A 17047-nucleotide genomic window follows, 5' to 3' on the forward strand; every position below is an offset into this window, starting at 1 on the left:
GAGCTGACGTAGCTTGCAATGCGAAGCATTGCAAGCTGTCAGCGAAGACAACTAATGTTGCCCGTATTTGGGAAAGTGGACACGAGAGGGGCACGAGCGCAGACGCGGATTTCACCTCGTGGGCGCACGTCGCCTTGCCCCTCTCGTGTCTCATTCCCTTGCGCAAACACACTCCACAGTCACGCATGCGCACATACCCAGCCACACACACTGCATACGCACACTGCATACACACACGCAGACCCACGCGCGCACACACAGACACATTCGAACAGACACACACGCGTACACCCCCCTCCCCTCCCACTCACCGGGCTCTTTCGGCGTGTTCCGTGTCTCCTCTGCAGCGCTGGTCGGAGTCGGCCGGCTTCACTGCTTCCTCGGCGGCGGCGGGCGGAACTTCCTGCTGGATTGCAGGCCCCGCCCCCGTCTCGGCCAAAAGTGCCTGACTTCCGGTTTTCACGGAGCAGGGCTGCGGCGGTGATTTCTTTTGGGGGCAACAGCGGTAGACACCCTCGAATTCGCAATGCAATATTAGTATTGGCAAAAATGTGTAACGAGTCGCCACAATAATAGTATTTATTTAAAACGTTACCTACCTGCATCTTAGAAGGGTTGTGTTCTTTTCCCTTTGCCTGTCTGTGCACGGTCAAGAAGTCTCTTTTGATCTATCTAACTGGCAGGAAGGAACCTGGGCTCAAGGGCCGGATTGTGATTGCGTAACATGAAGTTGATAAACAACAAACAAGTGTCTAGGGGGGGGGGGGGGAGTGAGGGCTCGCCTCATGGTTTGGACCCTATGCAACACACACTCCACACAATACCACTCAGTGCCACAATTATATGCTACATAATTACACTGCACTCAATGCAACATACACTCCAAACAATACCACTCAGTGCCACATAATTGCACGCCACACAATTACACTCTACTGAATACATCATACAATCCACATAATTACACGCCACATAATTACACTGCACTCAACGCAACATACACTCCAAATACCACTGTGTCACATAATTACACGCCACATAATTATACTCTACTGAATGCAACACACTCCACACAATACCACTCAGTGCCACATAATTATGCTTCATAACTACATTGCACTCAACGCAACATACACTCCAAATACCACTCAGTGCCACATAGTTACATGCCACATAGTTACATGCCACATAGTTACATGCCACATAGTTACATGCCACATAGTTACATGCCACATAGTTACATGCCACATAGTTACATGCCACATAGTTACATGCCACATAGTTACATGCCACATAGTTACATGCCACATAGTTACATGCCACATAGTTACATGCCACATAGTGCATTACAAATGCTATAGGTGTCACATTTGCGAAAGTTAAAACTATTGGCATTGTAAATGACAAAGCTATTAATTTTGGTATTTTCAAAACCAAGAGATAAATATAAAATTTGTCATTTACAAAACCAACAGCTCAAATTTTCCTAATGCGAGACCTATTGCATTGCAAATGCTTGTTTTAACTTGACTCCGCTGTTACAGTGGTGTTTCCTAGGACTTGGCTCTGTCAGTCAGCCCACTTTAGCCAATTACTTTCTTGCACCGTAAGTTATGGCATTTTGTCTGATAACAAGGGCATTTAACTTGCATAAAAGTGTGCTTCAGTGCCAGGGCTCATGGTACAGTACTTGCCATTTATTTTTTCTTTCTGCTCCATCAGTTTTTTGTTTTGTTTTATTATCCTTGTGTTTTTGAACGAAGTTTAAGTAATTCAAAGCCAATAGCGCGTCTTCTTTGTGCTAATGACAATATTTTTCTAAATGCGTGGCAGGTAAGCTAGTGCATTTTAGCCTATGTTTCTCCAGTCTCAAAAGAAGGGTTGAGTCTGCTGTTATCTGTCTTGCCACAATAGTGATAATGCACAAAGTTGATTACAAATGACTGCATCATAGCATCCTATTTTGCTTTTAAATGTAGAAGTGAATATCTCGCAAAATGTTTGGGAATTGCCTAAGTAGTGTTTTTGAAGCAGTAGTCTATCCTGATCAGTTGGGCTTTATTCCTCGGAGTACCAGGTTAAACCATAGATGATTATGTGGCTGTATGCAGAGCATAAAGACAAGCTTGGATCCAGCCTCCTCCCATTATTTCGCAACGATAAAGCCTTTGACTAAGTTGAATGGCATTATTCATTTGTGCTACTGAACAAAATAGGTTTCGACCCGACATTCCGGTCATGGCACCCATTAGCTAGCCAGTGTGAAGGCGAACAGCATGCTGTCTAAACCATTTGAGTTGAGCAGGGGCCGAAGATGAGTGTGCCATGCCCCCCCCCCCCCTCCCCTCCCTTATTGTTTGCTGTACTTGTAGAACCCTTGTTGGATGTGGGAAGACCCCTCTCGGCTGTGGTCTCTCCTGGAATGGAGATTGGAATGACAACAGATCACTGTTCACAGATTACATTTTGCTTTATATAGCTGCTGTTCGGCGACAATAGACCAGTTAATACATATGTTCTGGGTGGTAGGAAGGTTCTTAGGTCTTATGAAAAGTTGGGGCAGATGTGTACATTTCCCCTTACACGCTGGCGTCCACAGCCTGCCCTTACCTATCCCTGCAGGATGGGAAACAAGACCTTCAGGAATCTTAGGAATGATAAAACTGTGAATAAGGGAGATTTTCGTGACCTTAATTTAAACAGTACACTAGCCAATTTTAAGGAAGCTGTTCGCCACTGGAGGAAGAAAACCACCTCTCTATTCAGGGTCAGGCAGCCTTATGCAGCCACAACTCTTGTATCTGATTCTAAACACCCCCCCCCCCCCCCCCCCCCGCTGTGTACCTGAAGGCTTGCTCCAATATTCGGAGGTTAAACTGAGAACTTGGTTGTTGAATGGTCCCCCACAAAGATGGCACTGCAAACCTTATGGCAGGGGATTTATCATGTGAGAAGAGGCCTAACAGATCTTCGCAGATATAATTTGTATCTGTTACACCTGTTTTCCAGAATTGTTAATAGATTCTAAATATCTAATCAATATGAAAATCGAGTTTGCTGCCATGGTTCTCTTATTGCTGATTTAGTGTCTCCTAGTCCCGTCACTTTTTTCAAAATGTAAGATAATATTGAGAATCCCATCGTATAAACCCATCCAAATATAAGTTGGAGAGATACTTCGTGCCAGAACTATTAAGGCAGAGGTCTGGATTACTCACTGATTGACAACTGTATTATCTAGGAAACTGACCAAGAAAGCCAATTGCTCCATTTATATAACTGTAACGAAAAACTAGCAAGATACGTTAGAATGACTTTAGGGAAATGGTTGTACTAATAATGGATGTAACAGAGTGGGAAGAAGTTATGTGCTGTTCTAGAGAAGTGGCAATCAGGCTAGCCTCCAGAGTTGTTTTGCAAGGGGAGGAACTTGGAGATTTGGTTTGGCCTAAGTATAGTACACTACACTTGTATCCGGTTAAGAAGGTTTAGGAGGGCCTACAAGACCTTATGCACTTGAAGATGTGAAAAAGTGGGGTATTTTTATCAGATTATCTGGTCGGACTCCATACTGAAAACTTCTTGGAAGGGGTGAATGAATGTATACCCAGAGTTATGGATGTGTCTTTAGAAGATGGGGCAAAACTAGTAATTCAAATATGAAAACGCTTTTGTGTTTTGGGTTTTATGGTGGTGAGGCGAGATAAGATAAAATTATGTGGCTCTTTGGACCCTCCTAAAGTAAATGTTTGTAAAGCTAAGATGGATTGGTGCATGGCTGTGGAGAAGCTTATGTGAGAAGAGGTTGCCCAATATTGTTTGACAAGGTATGAGGTCTGTGGATCCTATGGCGCTCCACCCAACAATTATCAACAATGTTATACATTGGCTGTCGTACAAGGTTATATAGAAGTCCTAGGCATGAGGGTCACACAACGAAAAATGTTACATTTGAAGGTTACGCTTTCCTAAGAAGTGCACCTTCCATGAACATTTGCATTTGTGATTTAAGATCTGAATCATTTGCAAACAAGCCACTATAAACGTTGAAAATAGAAAATTAATTAAAAAAAACTATGCATTTTCTTTCTTTAAAAAATCATTTTCGTGTGACACACATTAAAGAATTACTACGATTTGCAGAAGTAGACTTGCCTTTTAAAAAGCACCCATTATGCTGTAGTAAAATTATATACAATCATTATTTTTAAATGTAAAAGTTTTATTACCGTTATTAACTGCCATATTTTGTTCACTTTTTTCCCTTTAATTTCTTAAAGATTAAAAAAAATAACCATTGGACTTGCTTGCCAAGGCGAAACACATTTACTTTACTAATTCTTGTTTTCTGTAACAGATTCTATACCTAATTGAATGTATATGTTTGAAAACCACCTGCTATGAGTGGCTATGACCAAAAAACTCAAAAGGGTCTTGACTCCTAACTCAGCAAGGCCGAGCCAACCATAAATAATCGAACAACACAATTGCCAGTGCTGAGAACTTGAATTATAGACACCAGATCTGAAAAAATGGTTATTATGACTATAACATAAAAACCTGCTTTATAAATTGCAACAAATTAATTTTTATTGATTCTTTTTAAATATTCTTCAAAGACACTTGTTTCGTGCATGGAAATACAAAAGTACTATATACATACTATAGACAACAAAATAATAACAAATAATTTGAACAACAAATACACCATAACAGTTCAGACACTCTTGGCCGTGCAATCATACACAAACATTCATACTTACAAAAACATATATCATGGTCTCGGTGTCAATACCATTGTGCATATATGACATGGAAGAAATCAACCCCGTTTTTTATACAAAAGTAAAGTTATTTTCTTTTCCTTCAAAAGTTCAAAAAACACTCAGGAAGGAAATTCTCTTGCTATTCACAAAAACCTTTTTTTTTTTTTTAAATTTTTTGAAAACCTTTATTGTGCATGAAAAATGAAACAAATACGGGCCTACAACCGTCAGGCCGGCACGATACTGTGAAGCACAGGAGCAAGCAATACGGTTCCCCAGCGTCATCAGGCACTATAGCAACAATTAACAGCAGTTACACTGAACGGAATCATGTCGCCAGGGAGAAGGAGCATTGAAGGTTAAAGTTTTTTAAATTTTCAGTCTAAAATAAATCAGTGAAGAATAAAATCAAGGAGAACTGAGTCCGCACAGTAACATCACAACATGGGCAGGCAGCATCAAGAAGAAACAACAGTAGTGAAAGCCACCCCGTCAACTTGGCAGTGCTGTACATATCAACAGGAGAAGCAGTTCGCGTTTACGTACCACCCACAGCGCTACCCACTCCCAACTAGACCCCTGTCACAGACCCAGAACGGAAAGAAAGAAAAAATTATAAAAGATCATACGTAGGCACCATAGAAACTAACAAGAACTAAATGTAACCCCCCACCCTACACACATGCAGAGGCTACGGCCTGCCCCCCCCCCCCCCCAGCAGAGTGTCTGTCGTCCCAAAAAACCCGAAATTTAGGAAGAAAAGAGAAGGAGAGAGAGAAAAAGAATGAAGAAGCAAAGAAAAATATTCACCAGTGATATAGGGAGCGAGGAAAGAAATCTGACCCAGAACTCCCACTAGAGAACGACGGGGAGGAGGGCCACATCACACACGCTCGGACTCCGCCGGCTCATTAAGCATTCTCTACCCCAGTACCAATAACGGATAGCTTCATCAAAGGTCTGACCATTAGGGAGAGCAACAAATAGTACACAATGTCACATGTATGAGTCTGGTCCCTCGCGGTCTCCACCCGCCAGTATATCAATGCAGCAAGAGGACCACCTAGCCCTGGCCCGACCTGGGATTTAGTCTCTCACCCACCCTGCGTGGCAGTCCGATGCAGGCCGAGTCGACAAAGAAACATGGCCGCTCCGAGGATGGGGGAGGTGCACAGTCGCTGAACAAGCATCGCCTGCCCTCCATAGGTAGTTCTCCCCTGGTAACACACTCATCCGAGGCATCCAAGCGGCAAAAATCACGAGATGGAGAAGTCAAAACCGGCAAGGAAGGAGCAGAAGACGAGGCAGGAGGGCAGGCTAGCAGTGACCAAAGCAGTGAGACTGTAGCACGAGGTAGACAGCCAGTCAGAGAACAAAGGGGAGACAATGTTGCAGCGGCAGCCTTGACGGGTGGCAACAAATCTCCACAAGCCGCAGCAGTAGTTTCCTCATTCGCAACAGTATCATTCGGAGGCGGCGGTGGGCTGGCAGACTGTAACAAAGTCAATTCCAGACCTTGTCGGGGGTAAGCCCCCTGCGCTTGGCATACATCATAGGCACATGCATCAAGTGTCTCACTCAATACTTTGTAATTGCACAACATCTCCGATCGTATCTCACCCAGGACCTTCATTACATCCTTGTAGGTCCATTCCGGCTGCAAGTCCCGTAGCTCTACACTCCCGGGGGAAAAATCAAACCCGGCCCCCTGCACGAAGACGTGCTCGCCATCCCAAGAGGAAAGCACACAGTCGTCCCCACAGCACCGAAGAGCAGGCACCGCCATCTTGTCCTCAGTCCACGGAGAGCAGGGGGGGGGAGAGTTAGACAAGGGGGCCACGGGACCCGATCGGTAGGCAGCTGTCGTCCCTGTAGCAAACTGTATCCCCTCCCGTCTTATCGTTTAATCAGGGAGCAGCCGGCCGTGAGGTAACCAGGCAGGACTGTGAGGAGCTCACCGGCGACAGGCACAGTGACGGGAAGAGCCGGCCAGCATCATGGCGGCCACGAACAAAGGAACCTCAGGGAAGCCCCTTCTCAGTCATCCCGGTACAGCTCCGCGTATCCTCGGATGGGTAGAGAAAGCAAGCATCGGCCAAGCAGCAGGCAGGTGGAAGCACCCCCGCGCTGTGTTACAGCCGCCGCATCAGAACGGTCACCTCGGGGCACGCGAGGTCCGGCAGGCGCTGTGGAGCGGGCGGGGACCCGGGCAAAGGCGATCCGTCCAGTAACTTCCGACTCCGGGCGGGCGGAGAGGCAAGAGGGACACCGCCAGACTCGGCTCCTTTTCCCGCACCTTGCAGGCAAAAAAGATCCGGAGGACAGTAGTCAGGATGTAGGTGCGGGATTCCAGAGCCGGCGGAGCCGAGCGACCGCACGTCCGTTCAGGTCGCCATCTTGGCTCCTCCCCCACAAAAACCTTTTTTAGATGGAAATATTTTAAGTGACCAGAGACCAGGTTGGTCGACGCGTTTCAAACCCCGCTGATTACCGAGGTTCTCCTCAGGACCGTGATAGTCCCTTACTTCGTAGATCAAAAAGCTCCAATGTCACTCCGTACGAGTGACTGCAGGAGCAGCATCCAGTCTTCCAGAGTAGAGCGCAACGTTGGCTAATTACGCCGCAGCAGACCCACAGGCTGCGTCGCAAGCCGGCATTGAAAACAGAGATGGCCGGACTACAGAGTTAAGAGACTGAGGCATAATTAGTCGGAAAAAGGATTTAAAGCTGCACCTTCCTGCTCTTTGTTGTGGAAATACAACTTTCTCATTGGAGCTTTTTGATCTACGAAGTAAGTGACTATCACGGTCCTGAGGAGAACCCCGGTAATCAGCGGGGTTTGAAAATGAAGTGTCCATCCCACAGTTGAACCCCCCTCGACTCTAAACTCTGCACATACTCCCAATGCAAGCAATAGTTATCCAATTCGTGTCGCACTCTTGTAGTACTTTGCTTTGGTCCCTTTGATAGTTTATTCTCATTTTGCCTCCTTGTTTAACATTTTTTTTTTGGGAGAACCTTTATTACTTCAAGCAATTACAAGTATGGGCCTACAACCACCCAGGCCGGCCGCTAGTCAGAGCAACAGTACAGCAGAGCAATGTGGAAAATTATAGCAGTTCGAAACCGGGGTCTTACAAATGTCCAGGACACGACTTGTATTGAGGCGTACACGTCCGAATACAGGATTATAAAGGTTCATTTTATAATAAAGGAAAAACTAAAAGTAAGTGCCATACAGTCATACATGGTCCCACAATAGTGAGTAAAAATCAGGATATCCGCAAATAGTACAAATACAAATGAAGCATTGCGGGGGAAGGTAAGCAAATCAGGATAAATGTAGGCACAAACCCGTTATGTAGCAAGGCTCAACCCCCACCCCTCAATACGAAACATATTGTAGGAGACATGACTATCGATGACACTAAAGAAGGAGAAAGATAAAGGGCCATAGAAACAAGTAACGGACAACTTAACAAACCCCATCCCCCCTACCCCCCACCCTGCACCCCTGCAGAAGGCCACGGCCTACCCCCCCAGCAGCGTGCCTGTCGCCCTAATGGAGACCCAAAATATAGTAAAGAAGAGAAAGAAGAAGAGAAGAAAAAAGTGGAGGAGGGCCCTCGATCTTGCCACCCGACCCCGCCCAACACCCCTGCGCCCAGGAGACCTCCCAAAAGCAATAGCAGAATATCCATGGAGAACGTCAATCATCGACCTAACCAGCCTTATAATCCCGCTCGAATGTCCCCCAAGCACCGTCCGCCAACAATAAGTTCACTAGACTCTGAACGGTGTCATCCCTGGCCTTGTCTATCAATGGAATCAACATACGTCCACTTATCAATCGGTACACAGAGCGGTGCGGAGGGTCCAAGTGATCCGGGCGGACAAGGCCGAGTTACCGCTTCAGAGGACTGCAGCAACCCAAACCCATCCGAACATGCATGGCGGAAATCCGTTTGCGTCGACATTGACCCCGAGAACATCCCCAAGGCCGAACACAGTCTCATCATCCAAGGAGGGAGAGTCACACAACCCGGCAAGCGCCGAGACCGCACCAGGGCAGCCCAGAAAATAGATCGGCGTGGTTTCCCCAGCCTCCAAGTAGACATGTGCCCCGAAGAGACACTCGCATGCACCACCAAGCTGTCCAGGGCGATAACAGGAGCCGGGTCTTTCAGCGGCTCCAGGAACCTAGGTGTAGCTGGAGCACTCCGCATGGACACAGAGGCGGGCATGCCGGCACTCTGTTGAGGTCGAACTGTGCCCGCGTGGAACGGCGGGACAACAATGGCGGCCATCCTTCTTACCAAGTCCCGGGCATTACAGATCAGGGTTTCGTGCATATTCGTTAGTGCAGCCAGTACATCTTTGGACGTGGGCTCCTTCTCGCACCGCCAGTTCCCTGATCTCAGCCACCCGGCAGCTGTTTGACCTGGATGTGGGCCGCATAAGGGGGCGCCGGCCGCCATCTTAGCCGATCCGGCAACGTCTTTCTTCACCTCACCTCAGGGACCGGGCCCCAAACCAGGGCGCTACTGGATTCACAACCGGGACTCAAAAATGGAAGGCAGGCTCCCCGGAGAAGAGTCACCAAAGGGCTAATCAAAATCTCTGCCGCCTCCCGGGAGCCGCCCGCCGATTCCAGGGGTATTCCTTAATTATGCCCGGACACGGAACTGGGGAGGGGGGCCAGATACCGAGCACCCCCCCCTCGACCCTGCTTTGCCACGCAGCCCCACGAAGCACTCCGTTAAGTGGACTGGGTCGTCACTGCCTCCATCGACCCATCAATTCACCGGCGCCCTCCGGCCGGCACCTCACCACCACCAGTGGCCGCTGTTGTCGCAGTCGGCTGCTCCTCTCAATCGACACCCCGGTCCCAGCACCGCGAGGGCCTCAAGAGTCGGGGACATAACTCCGGGTCCGCCGCACGTAGAAGCCTCAGGAGCAGACGATAAGTGGTAGTTCTCCTTCGCCTACTTAAATATGCCGTTACGGCTCATGATAGTTGCCAGGATGTATAGGCGGGATGAGAGGGCTCACGGAGCCGAGCGTCTATGCGGCCATCTCGGTCGCTGGCTTGGCTCCTCCTCCTTGTTTAACATTTTTAGATCCACTTTTGAAAGTCTTTTCAAATTGTGTATTGTACTTTACATAAAGAAATAAACATTTGTGTCCCTAGATTATAATGTTTACCTCTGCCTTCGCCTTTAATTTTTCATGATGCTCTGTCCATCATACTAGAGTAGCTTCTGGGAGCAATTCTTTCACAAACAACTCAAGAATCCGTTTCTGCATTGCAAGTTTGTTCTCTGCTTGTCTTCCATCAATGCTTATCTTGGTATTTTCTTTGTACCATGTAGTCACATTTCAAATTTCTTTACTTTGTAACACATTAGATGTGTAGATTGTCGATGCAGTGTAATCGGCATCTGACCCGTTTTTCAATTTGAATGTTCTCTTATTCTTAATTTCCAGCAAAAAATGGTCTTTGGACAGTGAAATAGTTTCTGGTAATCAAGCATTTGACCATTGTGTTTACTTGGGCTTTTAGTGATGATTAAGAAATATTTTTAAACTGGACTATCTCACTTCTATGTGTTCTAAGGAATCAAGGATGCTTCTGTAAAATCTAATGTGGCTCACTTCTCAGTGAAAAGGTCTTGTTTTTCCCTTTTTTTTTCTCTCCCCTGATCCATTTTGGAAGGAATACCCCTCAAAGGTACCCCACTTACCCAAGAACAATGTGCGCTTGAATATTTTTTTAGGTCTCGCGAGCGGAGCGAGAATTCATGTCTCGAAAATCCTCGTGAAACCAAGGGCTTCTTGCGCTGCGGTTTTCATTGAGTTCACGTGAATCACGTGACCAAACAAGCACGCGCATTCCCTTCTCCTCCCCTACGGCCGCACATCAAAGGGCTTTGCCCAGCGTGCGCTCTGCGGCTTCTCCTCCCCTAACACGCTTCTCCTCCCCTAATTCATCATGGCTGGCTGGCTGGCCGGCCGGCCGGCCGTACTTTCAGTTTCCCACCCGCTCTCTTAGTGGCCTCACATGTTTCACATTCCACGCTGGGCTGGGAGCAGATAACCTCCACCAAATTCCATGAACGTAAGTACAACACTGTTGGTAATGTCTAACTTTGTAAACTGTTGTTGTTTTAGTCCAGGCAGTTTCACATAATGAAAAGGTTTTGAAATTAAAATGTTGCGTAATTTGTTTATGAAACTGAGGAATTTTCAACATACGTTTAATTGCATTTACTTCTTTTTTTTTTTAAACTATGCTAGATGGCTAACAGAGTGATGTGCCTCAATTAAAACACGCAAAATCGTATAAACAAAACGTGAGACCTCAAATTACACAGTAAGCACAAAAAATATATAACCCGATATACTGATTTAAGTATCAGTAAACAGCATCGCCGTGCAATGAACATGCTATTCTCGCCTGCAGTCCGAGCAGTGTATTTTCTATTTTAAAACACCTGACAGAAACCGAATGTGCATACTGGCCACCTGTTAGTTATTGGGTCCAGACGTAGTGGTGTATTTTATGTAAAACGGATGATCGTTTTTAATAAGTCATAAACATGAAAGCTTTTATACAGCAACTTTAAAAGAAGCAGCAAATTCCGCCTTGTTCTACCTCTCTCTCTCGCCTACGTTCACGCTCAACCCACTGTTCTGTTTCTCTTCCCTTGTCTACTCTGTCTGCTCTCGTTAGTAATGAGTCTCTTTATGTTTTCTAGCATTCAGTTTTATTTGATCTTTTTCCATTTACCCACACCTTTAACTTTCTGTTTTTTTTCTCCCTTTCTTTCCACTTCTGTCTTTCCCCCAGCACCTTCCCTTGCTCCCCTCACTTCCTCTTCTCACGTTACTCTTCCTTCCTCTGTTCTCTCACTCCTCTCTTGCGCTTTCTCGTGTCCTTCCCTCGCCCTCATGTGACTCTTTTCTACTCCCTCTCACTCTATCGTTATTTTCTCTCATTTTCTCTGTCTCTCATTCCTTCTCCTTTTCTCTTGTCGCCCCTCCCCCCCCACCTCTCTCCTTTCCTCTATGTCTCGGGCCTCTCTTGGCCATCGCTGCTCCACACCAACATGATACTCTTTAACCCCTTCCATGTTGGGCCGTTTCCGCCGCTGTGCGGTAAACAAAAGAACAGGGGCAGGCCATGACGAACCCCAGCCGTCATCAGCACACGAGCGCCGCAGAGCGTGACGGCTGGGGTTCGTCACCAGCATGGAAGGGGTTAATTCTCTACGCCCCCTCAGTGCTCCCCCCTCTGTCCTTCTTGTCTGCCTAGTCCTCTCTCCCTCCTGAATTCAGAAAGTAAAACGAAACCGTTTGGCCGTGAGTCATCAATCCACTCTTTAACCGCTGCCAAAATGACGGGTTTGTGTGCAGCAGGAGGCTTTCCCTACGTGTCTCTTCCTCACTCTCCTTTCTCCCACATTCTCAATTTCTCTCTGTCTATCCCTCTCTCTTGCTGCCCTTTATCTGAAGGTGGACATTGCAGTTCCGGATTACCAAATAGCCAAAGTAGGCACCGGCCTGTGGGCCCCACTCCCTTTAGGGGGCCCGCAACAACAGATCAAAATACAAATTAAATTACACAAGCACTGGCGTTGCCAATAGGTCTCGCAGTAGGAAAGTTGGACCTATTACATTTGCAAATAAAAATGCCTTTTATTTTTGTTTTCTTTTTAAAAACATAAAGGGCTTTGTCATTTACAAAACCAATAGCTCCAACTTTCCTACTGCGAGACCTATTGGCAACGCCAGTGCTTGTTTGCTCTGGCTTTTAATAGGGTCTGGAGCGAGTAAAAGATTTAGTTTTAAAAAAAAATGAAAAACTGTACCATCTTCAAGTACATGAAACAAACGCTGGTCTATTTTGTTTGGAGTTTGACTGTTTATTAAATTTAGTAGCAAACATTTGTTCAAGGAGTTCAGTGACTATGACCTTGAATTAACATCTTGTACGTTACATTACATGCCAGACTCTGCAAATTATTTACCATTATTACAAAAAATCATGAGTTGCTTTATACTAAAGTTGAAATAGTGACACATTCTGTCTTGCTAACTTTGTTAGTCTTTAATGCTTTGTCTTTCAATTAAGAAAATCTGTTTAAGTATCGATTGTTGAGATTATCACATACCAAAATATAGCAGTTTAACTTTCAAAGGGGTTTACTTTGCACTGGTTGTCTGTACAAGACCCGTGATTTTAAGTTTTTTGAAGACTTATGTTGCGTCTCTTAACTGCACGTTTTTTGCTTCCTCCATATTCAACACAAATGTAGGTTTGTACATAGACGATTTAATGAGTAGTGTGGTGTGACTTGCCCAACGTTTATTTTATAGTGACTTTGGTTTTACTGAATTTTATTAACCAGTGACATGAGGATTACAGTATAGCTGGTTCTTACAAGCAATTGCATCTCCGATTTGACAATTTTCTCGGCAGAAGAGGAGGCAGGCTGAAAGATGAAAAAGACAAAAGTTCCAGAATTGTAGTGAATAGCAAAAAAGGTTTATAGTCTCTTAAACGCTTTCTTCCCAAAGGAGGGAGCAAATCTTGCTTACCTCACTATTGTTAATTCCTGTATTCCCGTGGGCAATCTTTCTTGATAAGCATTGCAACAGGCCCCTCAAAGATTCAAGATTATCAAGGGCTGACTAGATACTGTATAACGATAATCAACCTAATCCTCCTCCTCGACTCATAACCTAGCTGGATAGCACAGAGTTTTCATTTATGTGCCTGCTGACTAGTTTAAAGCTTGCAAGACTAATCAGTTTGCATTGTATGATTGGTGTCTGGTAAATACAGAACGTTAGTCCCTTCAAATGACACTTTCCTTAATTATAAAGTATTTATTTTAGCAGCTGCACAGTTGACAGACTACCTCTGTGAGGCACTATGCAGGGCCACAATGGAACTTTTGGACTGGACCCTCTTGTAGGGATGCAAAGACATTTTTGTACCTCCTGGATTACTCTGGAGAATACCTTCTTTCACACAGTGAAGTATTAGAACTTCATATAGCAAAGGGTATCCAAATAGTTGTAGTTGCGGGCATTTGCCCTGTTATAAAGCTTCTCCCGTTCAATGTTCACATGTAACATAGCTTTCAGTGCCACTTGTCTGAAACTTTAATTGGACTGTGCTATGTGCAGATTATGTTGGGACTCAGTTCAGAGTACATCCAACTTCTGTTCATGCACTTGAGTCTTTGTTTTCAGACCCTCCCGTTCTTGTGGCTTGGTGGTAGTTGGAGCTCCACAGCTGACGCATTTGGGTCTATAATCCTTGTGGTAGTAAGCACTCTTAATATGGTCTATAAGTTGTATTACTTGGACTCCAGCCCCCCCCCCCCCCTCTCAACAGCCTTCCTGAGGCAGATTGGCCTCTTGCAGATCTGCTTCTTTCTGCAGTTTGTCATACCTTTGTACCATGTGGGCAACCTTCTAATTGTAAATTGTGGATCATTGTGTGCCATGCCTACAATCTACTGCCCTGGCCTAGGTAAGCCACCCCTCTAGCTGGGTGCACTATACCAGTGGTGAGGGTACAGGTGCATGTGCCCTGTACCCCTACAGTGCCTACGTCAATTCTTAGACATTGTAAGTGCAGTAAAGCCATAACGAGTATATGGTCTGGGATTTGTCATTCTGAACTCCACAGCACAATAATGGCTTTACTGAAAACTGGGTAGTTTGGTATCAAGCTTCTCAGCACATTAAACCCACAAAGATGCCAATGTGGGATTTAATAAAAAAAATGCACTCAGAGGGCCTCTTGGAGACGCCCCCTGAAAAATGACATAACTCTTGTGTACTGGTTGAGTGGCTGCTCGCCAGCTGCGCACCACCAGACATGTTTCTGGACCGCTGGGTCAAGAGCCTGCCGCTGTAGGGGCCCTGAAAAAAAGCACATCCTAGGACGAGGTGCCAAGCCTCCTCCCCCAGGATGGGCTGGGTCCACGAAGGGGAAGCTTCAAAGGCTTGCCACCTTTGTGTGCCACCCCAGCCATTTGCTATTCCCAGCAACTGGCCTCCACCGGTTCTGACCCCCACATTGGGTGGGAGAATCGGCGGGAAAACCACGTTCGGGGAGAGGTGTGCACACCTTTGTATTGTATTGGAAACTTGTATAGCGCAAAACAGCCACCCGAGGGGTATCCTGACGCTTGGATCAAAGAGAAGCCCTGAAAAAAAAAAAGTTATCTATGAAGACAGACTTAGGACCCATTAAAGCCAATCCACGAGCTAGCCTGTCTAAGAATTAGTGGTAGTTCATTCCAGATACGGGAGGCCATCACTCCAAAAGCTCTACCACCTTTCCGAGACCTCTTAAATCTGGTGGTAGTAATCGGATTAGAATTTGAAGAACGGAGCTGCCTACTTGGATTGTACCAGGTGAATGTTTCTTGTAAAGCAACTGGGCCCTGGCCATGTACTGCCTTGTATACAATACAGAGGGGTTTGAAACAAATTCTCTCCCCTATGGGCAGCCAATGGAGGACTGTTAAGGCCAGCGTCGTAGAGGATCTACGTTGTCTATTTAAGGCCAGCTTTGCTGCCATCGATTGAACTCTCTGCAACCCCTGTACAATATATTGTGGTGCTCCCAAGTACTGGGAGTTGCAGTAGTCCCATCTACTCAGTATTATGCTCCTCACTAAAAGGAGAACGGGTGTCCTCCGGGAGTAGGGGAAGGATTTTCTGTAAAATTCGGAGCAAGGAAAGGCAGATACTGGCAGTTTTGTTGGCCTGCGCATCCATTTGGAGGTTTTCATCTACCATGACTACCAAATTGCGCACCACTTTAGCCGAGGCCAAAGAGTCACCTTCAGGAGTGAGCTTAAACTCTATAGGTAAGTGTCAGAACATTCTCGTGGCAGGACAGTATATTACCTCAGTTTTTCCCTCATTAAATTGTAGGGCATTTCTCTTAAGTCAACCTGCAGTTTGACACATGCACTCCTGGAAGGTGTCAATAGATACCGCTCTTTTCCCCTCCAATGAGAACACCAGTGGAGTGTCATCTGCATAGTTGATTAGATCTAGCCCAAAAGATTTAATAATGGGGAATAGAGGACGTAGATGTTAAAAAGGATCGGGCTTATTGCCGAACCCTGTGGTACCCCATGGAGTACTGGGGACATGTCAGAGGTAAATGGCGATAAGGATACCGCCTGTTGTCTTCCTGACAGGTAGGATCGTAACCATTTTGAAGCCTGTTCTTTTACCCCTATGTCTTCCAGTCTCTCAACCAGCACAGCACGATTGACCGTGTCAAATGCGGCTGACATATCCAATAATACCAGGACAGAAGAAACCCCATTGTCAGCACACATTCGCAGGTTATCCATTACCGTTACCAGTGCAGTCTCAGTCCCATGTCCCGGGCGGAAACCAAACTGATCCTTATCCAGCAATAAAATATCCTCTAGATAACAAGATGGACTTTTACTAACTACCTTTTCAAGGATTTTGACTGGGTAGGGCAGTAAGGAGATTGGTCTGAAACTTCCTGGGTTGGAAGGGTCCAGGGATGATACTTTAAGTAGTGGAGTTACAATAGCTTGCTTCCAAGCCTCTGGTACCACCCCTTCCTCCAGTGACTGGCAACAGATCTTCCATAGCCATGGTAAAGTTTGTTCCCCCAGGGTTTTCCAGATTTTATGAGGAAAAGGATCCCAACTGGGAACCTGAGGACACACTTTGAGCCAGCTGGTTAAGAGTCCTCTGTAGGAGAATGGAAGGTATTCAACGAGGTAGCTAACTGGGGTTCAAAAGCAGGCTTCTCGGCTAGGCCAACCGGACTGTCAGACTGAAAATTCCCGACAAATTTAGTAATTTTGTCCTCCGTGAAGTCGGCGATCTCATCGCATAGTTTCTGTGAAGCTATTACCTTATTACTAACATACTGGACTAGATAGGTTCCTAACCATATTAAAAAGTGCTTTAGTACGGTTAGCGGCTTGTAGAATAGATTTGGCATAAAAATCAGCCTTTGCCCTGGCAATAGATTCCTTATAATGGGTCTGTGCCAATTTCAAAGCTTTCCTGTCTAGATCCAGATAGGCCCTACTCGATTTCCTCTCTGCCTTTTTACATGTTGACCGTATCAGTTTTAATTCGTCATTATACCAAGGAGCAAAAATTTTGCTCCTGTTTTTTTAGGCGCTTTATTGGCACCACTGTATCAAGGGAGTCCGCCATAATCTTGCAGTAAGTCTGATAGTTTTTGCCTGCTG

The 17047-nt window shown here is 45.8% G+C and overlaps 2 protein-coding genes across 2 annotated transcripts in view; both read left to right on the top strand.

The window, feature by feature from the left end:
* LOC147728074 (uncharacterized) overlaps window positions 1-17047 on the top strand; it is a 755421-nt gene that overhangs the window by 563043 nt on the left and 175331 nt on the right. The gene's annotated exons all lie outside the window — the stretch shown is intronic.
* METAP1 (methionyl aminopeptidase 1) overlaps window positions 1-17047 on the top strand; it is a 264690-nt gene that overhangs the window by 34600 nt on the left and 213043 nt on the right. The gene's annotated exons all lie outside the window — the stretch shown is intronic.

The sequence above is a fragment of the Lissotriton vulgaris genome, chromosome 3_1 (genome assembly GCF_964263255.1).
Source record: "Lissotriton vulgaris chromosome 3_1, aLisVul1.2, whole genome shotgun sequence".
Taxonomy (NCBI): domain Eukaryota; kingdom Metazoa; phylum Chordata; class Amphibia; order Caudata; family Salamandridae; genus Lissotriton; species Lissotriton vulgaris.